Here is a 16,500-nt window from a genome sequence, read left to right as displayed (position 1 = left end):
TTTTATTACCATCCTTTCTTATCAATATATATACAAAATAAATCGTATAATGCAGCCCTTCTGAAAGTTGGGAATTCTGTGAAACATAAATTGTATTTAAATAGTATTTGAAATTGAAGATTACTGCAAAATGTAAGTATTGTAAAGTCACGAAAATACAAATCAATACAAACATTACCAATATTATTTATTTGACTAATGGCTAGTACATGATATTTACTATCATTGACTGGGGGAAAAACAAGAAAGTGGTGAACAAAACTATGGATTAAGTAATTAAAAACATTCGGGCTCTGGCTTCCCAGTAGCAGTCGACTTCCTTGGAGGATTTCAGAGCAGGGCATTTTGCAAGATGTCTATGTCTTCCTGTTGATGGCACAAAATGCAGGATGCTGATGGAAGGATGCCAAGACGATTGAGGTGTTTACCCAGGATGTCATGTTCAGTGTTAAGACAAAAGCTTGCAACTGCCAGTCTTCTGGGTTCAGGAGGTATATCCTTCAGTAATTTCCTACGTCGTTGCGAAATGATTATGTCCAGTTCTTGTCGGTGATTATTTTTTTGTAGTTGCTTGATAGATTGTTTTACTGAGTTAAATGACAAAGGTTTCCATGGGTTTATTTTGAGATTGGCACCCTTCTTAGCTAATGTGTCAGCCTGTTCATTCCCATGTAGATTACAATGTCCTGGGATCCACTGTAACACAACTGTTTTGCCACGTTCTTTTAAAGTTGCAAGTATTTTTTGACAATTATTGATTTGTTCTGTGTAGGGGTGATCAGTTTTGTTTATGGACAAAATCACTGCTTTTGAGTCCGAGAGGATGACGGCGTTTGTGAATTTATCCATATGGAATAAAAGTTGATTTAAGGCAACATGTATAGCTTCAATTTCTCCATCATAGGCAGATAGATTATAACCAACTGGGAAATAGAAGCAAAAAAGATTACTAAAAATACCAGCTCCTACATTTCCTTGGGGGTCTGTTTTCGAGCCATCGGTATAAATTCTTATCCAATAGTCTTCCGGATATCTGATGTTGACGGTTTCAAGGGCCAATTGTTTTAAATTTTCTTTACTGTGTTGATTTTTGGTGATTTGTTCTAGGAGGTCTATTTCTGATTGAATTATATCTAGGCCTATCTGAAGTGGGTTTTGTGGAAGCATTAGAGGTTGAAGGAGATGGATATATCGAGTTCTTCTTTTAGTTTCTCTGCATATTGGATGAATCCGTGTTGCGTTTTCAGATACCTTTCTGTGTTAAGGTATGTGGACCAATAGTCGTCATTACTTCTGATCAGTTTTTCATAAAGAATAATGGCTCTTTCTTCTATTGTTGTTACAAGAGGTTTAATGCCTGTGAGGTAAAGCATACAGTTAATGGGAGTAGATTTCACTCCTCCTGTGATAAGTCTGAGTGCCTGGTTTTGTACTTTGACAAGTGGGTTTAGTGTAGTTTTTGGTGCAGTGACTAGAGGTTCGCAGCAGTATAGAAGACGAGGCTCAATATACATTTTGTAGGTTGTTACTAGTGTTTATCTTTTGGATCCCCATGTACTTCCAGCTAGCCATTTCAAAATAGTCAAACATTTTATAAACTGTTCTTTCAGATGTTGTACTTGTGGTTTCCAGGTTAATTTATTATCAAAGATGACTCCAAGGTAAGTAGACATATCTGTTTGGGTAAGGTGATTGTTTTTGTATATTAGTTCTGGGTGAAGGGTTTGGTGAGCTAAGGAGAAAGTTTGAAATTTTGTCTTATTAATGTTGACTTTCATGTTATTTTGAGAGCACCAATTTTCGAGTGTAATAAGACCTGCAGTCAGAGCTTGTTCAGTTTTAATTTTAGCTTTCAATTTCGGAGTTTCCATCCAAAAGACTAAATCATCGGCACACATGAGACATTTCACTCCTGTAATTTTGTTGAGTTCCAAAATCAGATCGTTGACATAGATGTTGAATAATGTGCAGCTAGGTTGCAGCACCTTGTGGAACACCAGTTTGAAGTTGTTTGGAGTTTGATAGGTGGTTGTTATAATTGACTTTGCAGGATCTTTCACGGATAAAGGCTTCTATCCAATGGAGCATTTTGGAGTTTACACCAGCTCTGAGGAGTTTTTGGAGTAGTCGTTCCTTCCATACAGAATCATAAGCAGTACTGAAGTCAACGAAAATTGCTGTTAAGATATGTTTTCTGTTAAGTGCATCCTTTATATGTTGGCTTAATTTTGTGACCTGTTGATTAGTAGATCTGTTTGTTCTGAAGCCTGTTTGTTCATTTGCCAATATGTGAGATGTTTCTATGTACCAGTTTAATCGTTTATTAACCATTTTTTCCATAGTTTTACCCATGTTGCTAATTAGTGAGATAGGTCTATAATTTTGTATATATGAGGGATCTTTATCCTTTTTTTGGGATAGGTATAATCATCGCTTTTTTCCACTGTGCTGGTATGTCACCTGTTTGCCAGATTTTGTTCATCCATAAAAGTATTGTTTCCCTGGCTATACGTCCGAGGTGTTTGATGAATTCATTGTGGATCCTGTCTTCTCCAGGAGATTTTTTGTTTTTTAGTTCTTTGATTGCAGTTATCAGTTCTTCATATGAGAAATCCTCATCGAAGACTGGGTTTGGATTCTTACAAGGTTCTTTCTTCATCTTGATAATGTCTTTCTTTAAGATTTTCGACATTTTCATAGCAAGGGGGCTTTTCTTTTGTGCCTGAGCAAAAGATTTGGCAAAAGCATTAGCAATATCATGATCTGATGTAAGTAACCGATTTCCATAGTTTATTGGTTCTTTCTTTATAGTGGATCTCTTGTTCTGTATATTGTTTAAAAATTTGTGGGGTTTGTTTTGTGCTTGTTGAAAGTTGGTAGTTGAAATAAAGTTGTGGAAGACCTTGTGTTTAGCTTCCTGTACTGCTTTCTTTAGGCTTGCTGCCTTTTGGCGCCACTTCTGAATATCTTCAGGTTTGCCTGTGTGCTCCGCAGTTTTCCTTAGTTGTGCTCGTTCATTTTTAATGTGTTCAAGGTCACTTGTCCAGAAGCATTTATAATTCGTCACAGTGCCTCTTGGGATAAACTGTTTGGCAGAAGTAAGAATTACGTCAGTGATAGTTTTACCTATTACACTAGGGTGTTGTGAGAAATCTATTTTGTTTGGTGTAAGGTTTGTTTCCAGATTAGCTCTATATCTCCGCCAATCTGCTTTTTTGAAATTCCATGATGTTCTAGTATGTGTTTTTCCTTGAGTTCTGACTGTTTTTAATTTAACTTCTGCTATGACTGGCCTGTGACCTGAGCCAGGGTCATCAATAATAATTCGTTTGGTGTATGAATGTATATCAGTTGATACGAAGAGGAGATCTGGAGATGACTGGGAGCCATTGTAGTGAAGATAAGTCTTAGGATCATTAGTATTATATACAAGCTGTAGACAGGTGGTGTTGAGTATGTCTTCTAATTCTGATCCCGCTGCATTTGTGTCTTTATAGCCCCAAAGGCTGGAGTGGGCATTGAAGTCACCTATGAGTACAGTTTTGTTAGAGAATGGAAGGGAGGAAAAATCAGGTTTATTGTTGGGCGGGCTGTACACAGCATATATCTTGAAGTGTTGTTCATATTTCCATACAACAAGTTTGAAGATTTCGCTTTTATCTGAGTCACTGCCCATTTCTTTTATTTTCGTGGAGACTGATGTAAGGTTGTGTTTGACTCCTATTAAAATGCCACTTGCAATTTGCCTGAATTTTGGTAACAGGTGTACAGTGTATCTAGGAAATTGATAGTATGGTAGATCATTGTTTAGAAGATTGGCTTCAATTATTATGAAGACGTCTATGTTGGATTGTGTTATGATGTTTATAAGTTCCGTTTTCTTGGCCTGAGATAATGCTCCTGCATTCCACTGAAGGATCTTAAGTTGTTCAGAGTAATACTTAAAAGGACAATTTGTTGGCTTTCTCATTTTCTTTGCCTTATTATAGACCATTTTGCCGCAAAGCGTTGTCCAGGGTGCACCACGTTGAGGTAAGTCTATGTCACACTCCACATTACCAATATTATTATTATTATTATTATTATTATTATTATTATTTTTATTATATAATCATAATATTACAAAATAAATATTAATCATTATATTTCATTATTATTACTATTAATTCAAATATCTTTGAGCATCAGTAACAAAATATAAATGACACTCGGGAGGAAATTAAACACAGAATAAATATGGAAAATGCGTGTTATTATTCAGTTGAGAAGCTTTTGTCATCTAGTCTGCTGTCAAAAAATATGAAAGAATTTATAAAACAGTTATATTACCGGTTGTTCTGTATGGTTGTGAAACTTGGACTCTTACTTTGAGGAACAGAGATTAAGGGTGTTTGAGAATAAGGTTCTTAGGAAAATATTTGGGGCTAAAAGGGATGAAGTTACAAGAGAATGGAGAAAATTACACAATGCAGAACTGCATGCATTGTATTCTTCACCTGACATAATTAGGAACATTAAATCCAGATGTTTGAGATGGGCGGAGCATGTAGCACGTATGGGCAAATCCAGAAATGTCGGGAGGCCGGAGGGAAAAAGAGCTATGGGGAGGCCAAGACGTAGATGGGAGGATAATATTAAAATGTATTTGAGTGTGGTGGGATATGATGATAGAGACTGGATTAATCTTGCACAGAATAGGGACCGATGACGGGCTTATGTGAGGGTGGCAATGTACCTCTGGATTCCTTAAAAGCCATTTGTAAGTAAGTAAATTACTATTGACATCTAAAAAGAAATTAAATATTTGTCCGTTTATATCTGGATTTTAGAGAACCCGGAGGTTCACTGCCGCACTCACATAAGCCCAACATCAGTGCCTATGCTGAGCAAGATCAATCCAGTCCCTACCGTCATAGTCCACCTCCCTCAAGTCCATTTCAATATTATCTTCCCATCTACGTCTCGGCTTCCCCAAAGGCGTTTTTCCCCTCAGGTCCTCCAATCGATACTCTATATGCATTTCTGGATTCACTCATACATGCTATGTGCCCTGCCCATCTCAAACGTCTGGATTTAATGTTCCAATTACGTTAGGTGAAGAATGCAATGCTTGCAGTTCTGCATTGTGTAACCACAGTCTAGTATATACAGTCACGAAGCTCAATACGTAGTAAATATATTGTTGCTGTCATTTTCTATTGCGAGGTGATTGACAATGAAGTCATTTGGCCTCTTGCACTCCAATATTTTTCAAAGATATAGTCATGGTCAGCCAGTGAATATGCATCCATAGATAGTTGCTAACCACAAGGATCGCTAATATTACCTCATTACAGACAATGAGAAACAGTACCTGCACAGTCTTTTGTTCCTACTGTCCATTACTCAGGAGAAGACGAGCGGAAAGAATGTGACCTTCTTGACTATCGCTGCTGATTATTATAAACATCGCTCAGATAAGCATCCCAGTAGCCAGATTATTACTCGTACAGGAAACATGAGTAACAATGCACATGGAAATTAAAGCTAAGTTGAACAGAAGGAGACCTAATGTTTCCGCTTAGTGCAGTACAAATATTGAACGTGTTGTTGTACATTATCTGTTCACATCCCTTCCTCCTCAGTCTGCTCTCGTCTTCTCCTGAGTCACCGACAGTAGCACCCTCACAACCCAAGCTTCGTGACTGTATATACTAGACTGCGGTGTAACTTTTTCCATTCTCCTGTAACTTCATTCCTCTTAGCCCCAAATATTTTCCTAAGCACCTTATTCTAGAACAGTGTTCCACAACCGGTGTGCCTCCACAAGGTGAAATGTGAGACGCGAACTATTACCTTTTATTGTCAGAAATTAATAAAATTAATTAAAATTAAATTCCTCTCTCTGCTGACACAACCGCCAAGTTAACATAGCCAATGATATCGAAGACATTATGAAGGATAAAATAAAGAGCAGTCGGAAGTTCTCACTTGAGATCAACGAGTCCACCGATATTAGTGGTCATGCACAACTTCTTTCCTACATTCGGTACATTGATGGGGATGTAATTGCAATTTTTTTGTGCAAACTGCCCCAGCGAGCAACCGGTAAAGAAATGTTTCGTACAGCTAATGAATATGTGGTCCATAATGAATTAACATGGGAGGATTGCATTAGTGTTTTAGAGATTGAGCCGCTTCTATGACAGGCCGAGTGAAAGAATTCTTGGCTAAAGTACGTGAAGTAGGCCTATGCTATGTAAGCAATTGTATTCAATTAGAATTAGAGTCTGGCTGGGCGGAAGAGAAGGCCTACTGGCCTTGGCTCTGTCAGATTAAATAAATAAATTATTATTATTATTATTAATTATTATTATATCCTAACATAGGGCGACCATTGTCTCATTCACTGTGAAGCCATTGTTTTGCCATCTCCTCTGAAAATTGTGATGAACGAAGTACGAGTAGTAAAAGTCGTGAACTTCATCAAATCTCGGTCCCTAAATATGCTGTTTTTTCTGTTTTGTGTCAGAAAATGGGATCGGCACACTACACTCCTCCTACATAAGAACATTGAAATTGAGGAGCGTTTTTTTCAAAACTCGGTAGATGCAAAATTTTATGAAATTGAGTTATACATTGTGTCACTACAATTTTGCTCCTGTGCATCCAACTGTGAAGTCAGATTTTTCATAATGCGACTCATGCAGTGCATAGAGGATATTAAACTTGGTAGGTTTTATCAAAACTCGATAAATGATTTAATTTAAAAAAGCAAACTTGATAAATGCAGCGAGAATAAGTAGATGTTATACTGCGCAAGCGCTTTCCAAAAACACATGTGCTGTCTGGAAGTGTATTTATAAAAATAAATTTATAGTTCATTGTTGTACCAGGTACAAGCAAGATTAACTTTATTATAGCATACTGTTAACGGTCTTAAAAGAGGTGTAACCTCGTATTATACTAAATGTCTGGATCAGAAGATGATATACAAGTCACAGAAGTGTATGGTGGCCGAAAATTTAGATTGAAGATAAAAAAGCAAAAGAAAGAGATTAGAATAAACAATAAAGAGCCTCGAGTTGTCTGCTCACATGGACTTCAAGATAGACAAGTAAATAAAAATGCTAAAGGAAAGAAGGAGTGTAAAGTTGCAGATTTAACCTATGACGATATCAGTACATTTAATCACACAGTAATGGCTCTTAACCAAATTGATCAAAATAAATTTTTAGTATTAGTAGTATTTATTTAGTAGTATTTATTTATTTAACCTGGTAGAGATAAGGCCGTCAGGCCTTCTCTGCCCCTCTACCATGAGATTCCAACTACAATATCAACAATAAAATTACAATTAGTATTAAATATTATAATTATTTTTACTACATTATATGAACATTTCATCGCCAAAACGTAGAGTAGTGAAATCTGCTACAGCTAGACACAAACAAAGCGTGTCAGTGAAATATACAGTGAGAAGAAGCAATGGCGAAATAATACCTGTCTGTGATGCATCTTTTCAGGGAATATGTGGTCTGTCCAAGGATAGACTATTCGTTTCATGTAACAGGAAAGTTACCTGACGACAAGAGAGGTGGTGGCAGATCAGGCGAGAAATATAAGGAACTCACACTTGCTGTTGAAAATGATATTTCATTATACAAATGCAGAGAGAGCTATTATTCAAGAGAAAAATCCAGGAGAGGATATCTACCATCAAACCTTACACTAAGATAAAATGTAGAAAAGTTTCTGCAGTAAGAGTAAATCGAAGGGACTCACTGTGTGTTCCCTTTCCAAATATAAACACATTTTCTACCACTGTTTTAATTTATCATTCAAGACTCCACATACTGATATATGTTCTACGTGCAAGATTGGACTTATGAAAATTAGGGCAGAAATGGATCCTGAAAAGAATAATACTCTGCGGGCTAATTATAGACTGCACAAACTACGTGCAAAACGATTCTATTCTCTGATGAAGGTATTTCAGATGTAATCAAAGTGTGCTTTGACATGCAATAAAATCAGCCTATACCCAAGTTATCAATAAGTGAAGTATTTTACTCCCGATAGATCTGGCTGTATAACCTATGTATCATGATACATTCACAAGAGCAAAGAAAGGAAGACGTTTATTTCTATACTTGGCTTGAAACCGAATCTTCTAGAGGTTGCAATCAAGTTGCCTCAGCTCTACAGACCTTTCTTTCTGAAGTGGAAAGTAACCAACAAAAGGACAGTCCGAAGATTATCCATCTATTCTCTTACTCATGTCCCAGTCAGAACAAAAACAGTGTTGTGATGGCCACTCTTATTCCCTTCTTAGAGCAAAACAAGCACTTCAACAAGACTGTTCATTATTTCCCGATCCGAGGACATAGTTACATGGCTCCAGACAGGGTGTTTGGTAGGCTAGAAAAATGCTACCGAAAAATGGAAACGATTCTGTCCCCCAAACAGTACCATGATGTGCTAAAACAACATGGAACTGTGAAAATTCTGAATGAAGACTGGCAAGTGAGACATTTCAAGTCCAGATCACAAATGGTTATTTGCTCTAAGCTCCTGTTCAAAATGACTAACCAACGTATCATAACATACAAAAAATCTCAGAAGACAGTCACTGTATCAGTAAGCAGTACATACTTTGGGGACAGGATAGAGGTAGAAGTGCTGAAGAAGAAACAAGATACCTACAAAATCGTGAAAGAATCTCCAGTGATGCCGAAGAACATGGTAAGCAAGGAAAAGAAAAAAGATGTCTCCAATCTCCTGAAATATTTTGAAGTATCAGCATATGCAAATGAATTATATCAAGATATCCTGCAGTAATTTTAAGTTCAGTTTAATGACATGTTTATTTAGTTAAAACTACAAATGTGAACTTAATAACTCTAAACAATATGTTCTTTAATTAATAATTCAGCATACATACTCTTAATTGTTTATTATTGATTATTATGCTACGTAAAATCATTGTACATTATTTACTGGTTCATTAAAGTCATTTCTCCGTTAAAAATAATACCGTAACAAAATATGTTAAAATTAATACAAGCACTTAGTCTCATAATGAGCATTTATCGAGTTTTGAAAAAACTTTTAGTCGCTGTTCACTTGTCTTCTTAGGTTTTTCCAGTCTTCCCTATGTCTTGCTCTGCTTGAGGCTTCCTACACGTTCACTGAAAAGGTCAGCCCATCTTCTTCTTGGTCTTCCGCGTGATCTCTTGCCAATGCGGGGTTCCCAAAGTGTGAATGTCTGCGTCCATCTTCCGTCTCTAAGTCGTGCAACATGGCCTCCCCACTTCCATTTGGTGTTGGTGGCTTGCAGTGCTGGATCTTAATTGCTGACATCTTTTGTAGCACTTCGTTTGAAATTCTGTCCCTCAGTGATAAGCCTAGTATCCTTCTCAGGAGCTTTCTTTGGCATATTTATATAGTATACTTATATAGTAAAATATTAAAATATAAATTATATTTTGGTAATATCCTTAATTTAGTCTTCAATATGACTAATGTTTCTGTGTGTGAAAAGTACAAAAAAAAATAATGATTCCAGGTGTAAAGAAAAAAACACAATTACTGAAAAACTGTGTAGAGAGCATCTATCTACATTTTGAAAAAATTCTCCTCAATTAGAACTTCTTGAAGTGCCTTTGGAAACATTTTGGTTGTCAATAAGGATTGAATACACGGCCAACATTGCTTACACCTTTCGGTTTATAATTTAAAATTGATTTTGGAATGCGGCCATCTTCCATCCTTTCTAGATGCTCCATCCATTCGTTCCTACTGAGATATTTTTTCTGTTAATTTGAATATTTTGAGCTCTTTTCGAAGGTCATCATTTCTTTTCCTATCCCATAAAGTATATCCAGCCACACCTCTCAAAAATTTCATTTCTGCAGCTTCTATTCTGCATTCTTCTTTCTTATTTAGAACCGAAAATTCTGCACCATACATCAACATAGAAACTGCTACCACTTTGTAAAATTTAAGTTTGGTGTCTTTCCGCGTAGTCGTTAAACATCTTCTTATTGTACCACATATGTAATTGAATTTATTTATTTTATTTGTAAAATCTTCGTTTTTCAAATCTGTAGTGCTCGGAAAAGTGGCACAAGTCAAAAATGTTAATTTTACAGGAGAAGGAAAAAAACTGTTTTCAAACTGGTTTATGTAGATTTGATTTCTTCTGTATGAATTATTGTAATGGGAGAAATACTTACGTCTCTTTTCCCAAACGAGCAGATGTTCCGGAAATTGTCAATAAATTAATAAAAAATGTTTGTGGAAACTGACTGATGCCATTTTTCCCAAGCATTGCAGAAATATGATATGTTGCAACCGAGGTAATTAAAGCAGTTGACCTGTTCAATAGGTTTTCCTTCTAATATAATTTTAGCTTTTATTGTTTCCGATCCTCTAAATGCAAACACTTTTGTTTTATTAGGAGATATGTTTAAAGAGTAATTTTTACTTATTATATTTAATTTGAATAACGCTTTTTGCAGATTATCTTCTGAGCTACAGATTAAAACTTGATCCTCAGGGAACAATAATGTGTCTAAGAATGTATTACTAATTTTGAAATGTTCATGTAATGCCGTCATCCATGTTCTCACGACTTTGTCAATAAATATGTTAAACAATAGTGGGGAGAGGGGGCACTCTTGACTTACTCCTTTATTTATTTTTGCAATGATATTCTTCCTGTTATTTGAACCTGTTACTATTACAATTTTATTTTCTACATACATGATTTTTATAACTGTTATAATATGTTGTGGTATACTTTTCTGGGCCATTATACTCCATAATTTGTTTCAATTAATTTTGTCGAATGCCTTTTCAAAATCTATAAAGGCTATATAAGTTGGTATATTGTATTCTCTGTGTTTTTCTATTACCTGATTGATTGTAAATATGCAGTCAGAGCAAGCTCTACCTTTACGAAATCCATTTTGAAACTCTAAGATTATATATTCTAATATTTTGTTTGTTTTTATAATATACATATCCTTTCAACAACAGCATCTTTCCCCCTTTGGTTCCTAGGATAATTTTTGGTATCACCTGCATTATACGTCCTGAACTACTAGGTACTTAAAAGTTTGGAAGAATTTATGTCGAATTTTGTTACTAAGTAACGAAGAGCAATGGATTCAGTAAGCATTGTTTATACGATTGTAGGTAATTCCATTTCGGAATCGAGAATATTTGGTTTCAGAAACAATGCATTCGGAATGAAGACCATTCGGAACTAAGATTGTTCGGAAAACAGAATTCGGAAATATATTCGTGAACTGTCTTACAAGTGACCACGAACTGATCAGAGGTCCTTCGAATAGCATCTAAATTGACATGAACTCATCTTTCTTCGTTGGTGCACCTACTATCGAAACTGCCTCAACATTGATAGAAACTGAAATATATTGACTCCCATAACTGCTTGTAGCCCACTTGGTCCAATCACTTGCTTGGGTCACATAATCCCGTAGCTCATCATGGATTCATTTTGCTTTAATACCACCTCCATTTCACCAATTCAGTCGATGCTGAGTGACCTCGTTAAATAACAAACTTACAAGTTGCCGGAAAGAAAAAGAATGTGCATACATTTTATCTTTCCATGTTAGAATGTGGAAAGCTGCACTGTGTACTGCATTTTCGGCACTGCCTCCGAGAGCGTAGAAAGAAAGAAATATATGCATATATATAGAATAATCAATGAGACGAAGTGTAATCAAACTCACATCCCTAGCAGGCGAGTCCCTTTCCCTACTCCATCTACACCAGTTATCACTAGCTGTGTTAAATTAAATTCCAAGCGTTCCGAAAATTTTAGGCGGCTGTACAAGTCTCTCAGAACTTTCGAAACAATTCCAGAAATCTACATGTAATTCACTGATTCGATCATCGAAGTTTCTTGCAGTATTTTAGGTCTGCAGAGACATCTACCTACAATAGAGAAAATTTTCAGAGAAAGTGAACTCTTTAATGTTTCATAGAATCTATTTATTCAGAAATAAGACTAATTCACTGCGTCAACCTACATCATGGGACATCCTACATTACATTTGTTCTGAAGTGAGCCAAATTACAGCATTTATAGCCCTTAAAACGTCACCCTCGAAGAAAAGTTTATCATTTATTATTGCACATTTCCGAAATTTTGTAGGAACAATAGGAGCCCATGCAGTGGGAAGGCATTGGCATGCAGCCCATATAGTGGGACCCTGCAATTATCCTAGTCGAACATCTGGCTACGGAATTAATGATGGTGGACTACAAGGTAAGACCTAGCGGCTTTCATCTTCTTTATTACGTCAAGCATTTGAATTAGCACAAACTATTACTCCAGCAGCACTCCTGGTCCGCACTGCAGTAGCAGGAAACTGAGGGTTTAAGATTATTTATCTCTAGAAATGTAGGGCTTTTGCTTTGAGAAATATTCATGTTAATGTATTGCATTTTCATAACATCTTGAACAGGTGATTCTCCTTAATTCTTGAAATTAGTGTGTAGAGATTTTTTTGATAGCTTGAATGATCGAATATGTGGAAATATGTAGATTTTAATGACGATAAAACAGTAGGCTGTGTTCTTACATATAGGGTTTTATGTCTTTTGGGACTTAGGCAACACCAGCTGTTACAAACTGCGTACAAAAGTATCAACCACATATGTACGAGTAGGTATAGATACGGAAAAAAAAAATGGAGATTTCTTATTGTAGGCCTATAAGTTTCGCAATGTGTAGGCCACCTGTCCTTAGTGTCAATCCAAAGATAAGTGCACAGCACATAAAATAATTTTCACACGCAATTTTTCGTCCACGTCAAATGTGAGTTCTACAAGACAGATTTTCAATCAGGGACACTAAGAATCATGGGGCTTTCGTAGTGCAATCAAAATTACCCCATGTCTACATGTGTGCCCCCCACTCCACACGAATATAAAAATTGAAGTTACAACTTTTTTTTAAAAATTTCTATTAATCCTATTGATGAGGATTGTAAGCAAGCTGTAGAAGAAAGAAATCAAGCACGCATAAAAATGTTACAAAGGATCACTAGGGCAACATCAGAAGACTATTTACTGAAGAGGAATATGGCAAAGAAAATATGCAGAAAGAAAAAGAGACAATATGAACTAGATAAATTGACAGAAATACAACACCATTATGAAGCTAAAATCACAAGGAAATTTTATAAGGAAATAAAACAGATTGAGAATAGTTTTAACAGCATAGTTAATATTATAAAAGACAAGGAGGGAAACATTTTGGTGGATCAAAAGCCGATGTTAGATAGATGGGTGGAACATTTCAAGGAAACTCTTAATAAGGAGAGAAATAGAAATGATGAAAAGAGCTGGATAAGTTTGGAAGATGATGAAAATGATGAAGAAACTCAACCACCAACGAAAGAAGAAATTGGAGTGACGATAAAATGCTTGAAAAACAAAAAGTCACCTGGGTGTGATAGTATCCCAGCAGAAATGTTTAAGTATGGTGGGCAAGGAGTTATAGAAAGCCTACATGAGTTGATTTCTGAAGTGTGGGGAAAAAGAAGAAATGCCACGTGAGTGGTCTAAAGCTATTCTGTGCCCGATATACAAAAAGGGGGATAAGTTTGACTGTTCCAACTACAGGAGGATTGCACTGCTCCCAGTAGCTTATAAAATTCTGTCAATAGAGATCTATGATAGATTAATGAAATGGGCTGAAAAGATTATTGGAGAATACCAAAGTGGATTTAGACCTGGTAAATCAACAATTGACCACATCTTTTATCTTAGAATGGTTTTGGAGAAATTTTATGAAAATGATATAGACCTACATCATCTATATATTGATTTTAGACAAGCATATGATACCATAATAAGAGAAGAAGTCTTGGAAGCAATGCACTGGCTGGGAATACCTAAAAAGTTAATACGGTTAATAAAAATGACCTGGAAGAGTACTACATGTCAAGTGAAAATAGGGAGAGATTTATCGGAAGAGTTTTATGTGTATAATGGTTTACGACAAGGTGATCCACTCTCCCCAGTCATATTTAACTTGGCTCTCGAAAAAGCAATTAGAGCCATCAAAACAAACCCTGGAGGTACGATATACAATCGCTTAACCCAACATCTAGCATATGCAGATGATGTGGCCATAATTGCAAGAGCAAAGGCAGCACTATCAGGGTCACTACAAGAATTTGAGGAAGAAGCGAGAAAGCTTGGTTTGGAAATAAATGAAAGAAAAACCAAGTATATGAAAACATCCAGAAGAGAGGTACAGAAGCAGGACAATGTGGTCTTTCATCAGAATAATTAATTTTGAAAATTGTACAAGTTTTAAATATTTAGGTACAATGATTACAAACAATAATGACATATCCTCAGAAATAGAGACAAGAATAATGGCCGGTAATAGGTGCCTGTTTGGGCTTGGAAAACTATTTAAACTCGGTTCATTATCCAGATCTGCAAAGGAAATAATTTATAAAACTATTCTAAGACCAGTGGTTACATATGCTAGCGAAGCTTGGGTTTTAACAATAAATAATGAAAATATGATAGCAGTTTGGGAAAGAAAAATCCTGAGAAAGATATATGGTCCCCATTTTGAAAATGGTCAGTTCAGAAGTAGAACAAATAAAGAACTAACTGAACTGTATGGAGAACCGAGTATAGTTTCCTTCATTAAGAAAGGCAGACTTAGATGGTTAGGACATCTTAAACGTATGCCAGAAGGCCGACTACCTAAACGGGCATTATATGGACACCCAGGAGGATTAAGGAAGAGAGGAAGACCAAGGTTGAGGTGGCTTCAGGATGTGGAGGATGATCTGCGGAGAGTTGGATGCAAGAGATGGAGACAACGGGCTCAAGATAGAGATGAATGGTTTCTACTGATTAAGGAAGCCCAGGCCCTTCATGGGCTGTAGTGCTAATAATGAATGAATGAATTAATCCTATAGTTATTACTTAAGTAGGCCTAAATTATATTCAGCTCACAACTTTTACGTAACATTTGTTTTACAACTTCTTTTATAACTGCATAAATTAATAATACTGAAGTGTTAGTTTGCTTAATCTTCATAGAAATTTAATTCATCTTGTTCTTGTTTCGCATTTGCACAAACTGAAAATTAATTAATGGTATTTATGAATTTAAAAATGGTGTCGTTCTAGCAATCTTATTATTAATGTAGATAGAACATCATGTTATATTTTATTAATAATGCTAATTTTACATATCTAGTAGGCCTATTTCAATCACATTACTTCAATCTTAAATCATCCTTGAAGATTAATTTTCTGGTGTCATGTTCGATAAGGATCTTAGTTGAAAATTTTTAAATTATGTTCGGAATATATATTATATGACTTCCTGTGTTAAATTCTATCGTACCTGGTTTACATGTTTCGACCGTTTTGGGTCATCCTCAGGACTGAGAATGACCCATAATAGGTCGAAACATGTGAACCAGGTACGACAGTATTTAACACAAGGAAGTCATATAATACATATTCCGAAGTGATACAGTGTTGAAAGTTGTGTAATCAAGATGTATTAAAATTATGGTTTATTTAAGATGTTCGCGATTGCCGAGCTTATATCAGCATCGCCGGAATTTTGTCCTGCAGTAGTACTTTTGCATGCCAGTAAATCTACTAACATGAGCCTGTCGCATTTAAACACACTTAAATACCATCGACCTGGTTCGGGATTGAACCCACAACATCGAGCACAGAAGGCCAGCGCTATACCGACTACACTATGCAGACTGACGGATCTTAGTTGATCTTTTCACATTAATGATCTTTATAATGATTTAGACTCAATAAGGGGGGGCAAAGGCTAATTGGGATTTCCCGGTCTCCGATTGGGTCAAAAACCCTGATGGAACTGATATTTAACCCTTGCGGTGAATTTCGGTGAAGTCCGGAGGGCCTAATTAGTCAAATCCACTCTCCTCACCTCCACGCTGGGGCCCCCTGGGATCTTTTAAGATGCGAAAGAGAGAGTGGTGTGCGGAAAGCAATGGGAAGCTTCCGCATTTATATATATCCCAAGAAGAAAATTTCAAATAGAAATGGCATGATGAGTCTTTCCCTGGTAAAAAATTCCGGACGTAAACTATCCCCCCAATCGGATGTCCGGGTGGGGGATACTGGGGAAGGACATGTCATGACGAAACGCAACGGAGAGAAGAAAGGAAGATGGACAACAAGATGGACAAGAATATGGAGAAGATTGACAAGAAGATCGACTGCAGCGTGTTATATGAACACTCCACCAGGTAAGTTGGAAAACTTGAAAAGCAATGAGAGGAATCAGCTAACAACTGATAAGCCGATGATGGTAGACGCTGCCAGCCAGCCTTCGAGCAGCCAGTACGCCGAGTTCGAGGAGAGCGTCATGGAGCTGGGGCGGAGGAAGTTGTTGAAGCTAACAACTGATAAGCCGATGATGGTAGACGCTGCCAGCCAGCCTTTGAGCAGCCAGTA

This window comes from Periplaneta americana, chromosome 15, assembly GCF_040183065.1.
Source record: "Periplaneta americana isolate PAMFEO1 chromosome 15, P.americana_PAMFEO1_priV1, whole genome shotgun sequence".
Classification (NCBI taxonomy): domain Eukaryota; kingdom Metazoa; phylum Arthropoda; class Insecta; order Blattodea; family Blattidae; genus Periplaneta; species Periplaneta americana.
The sequence above is the reverse complement of the archived record's forward strand: the minus strand, read 5'-3'. Positions refer to the sequence as shown.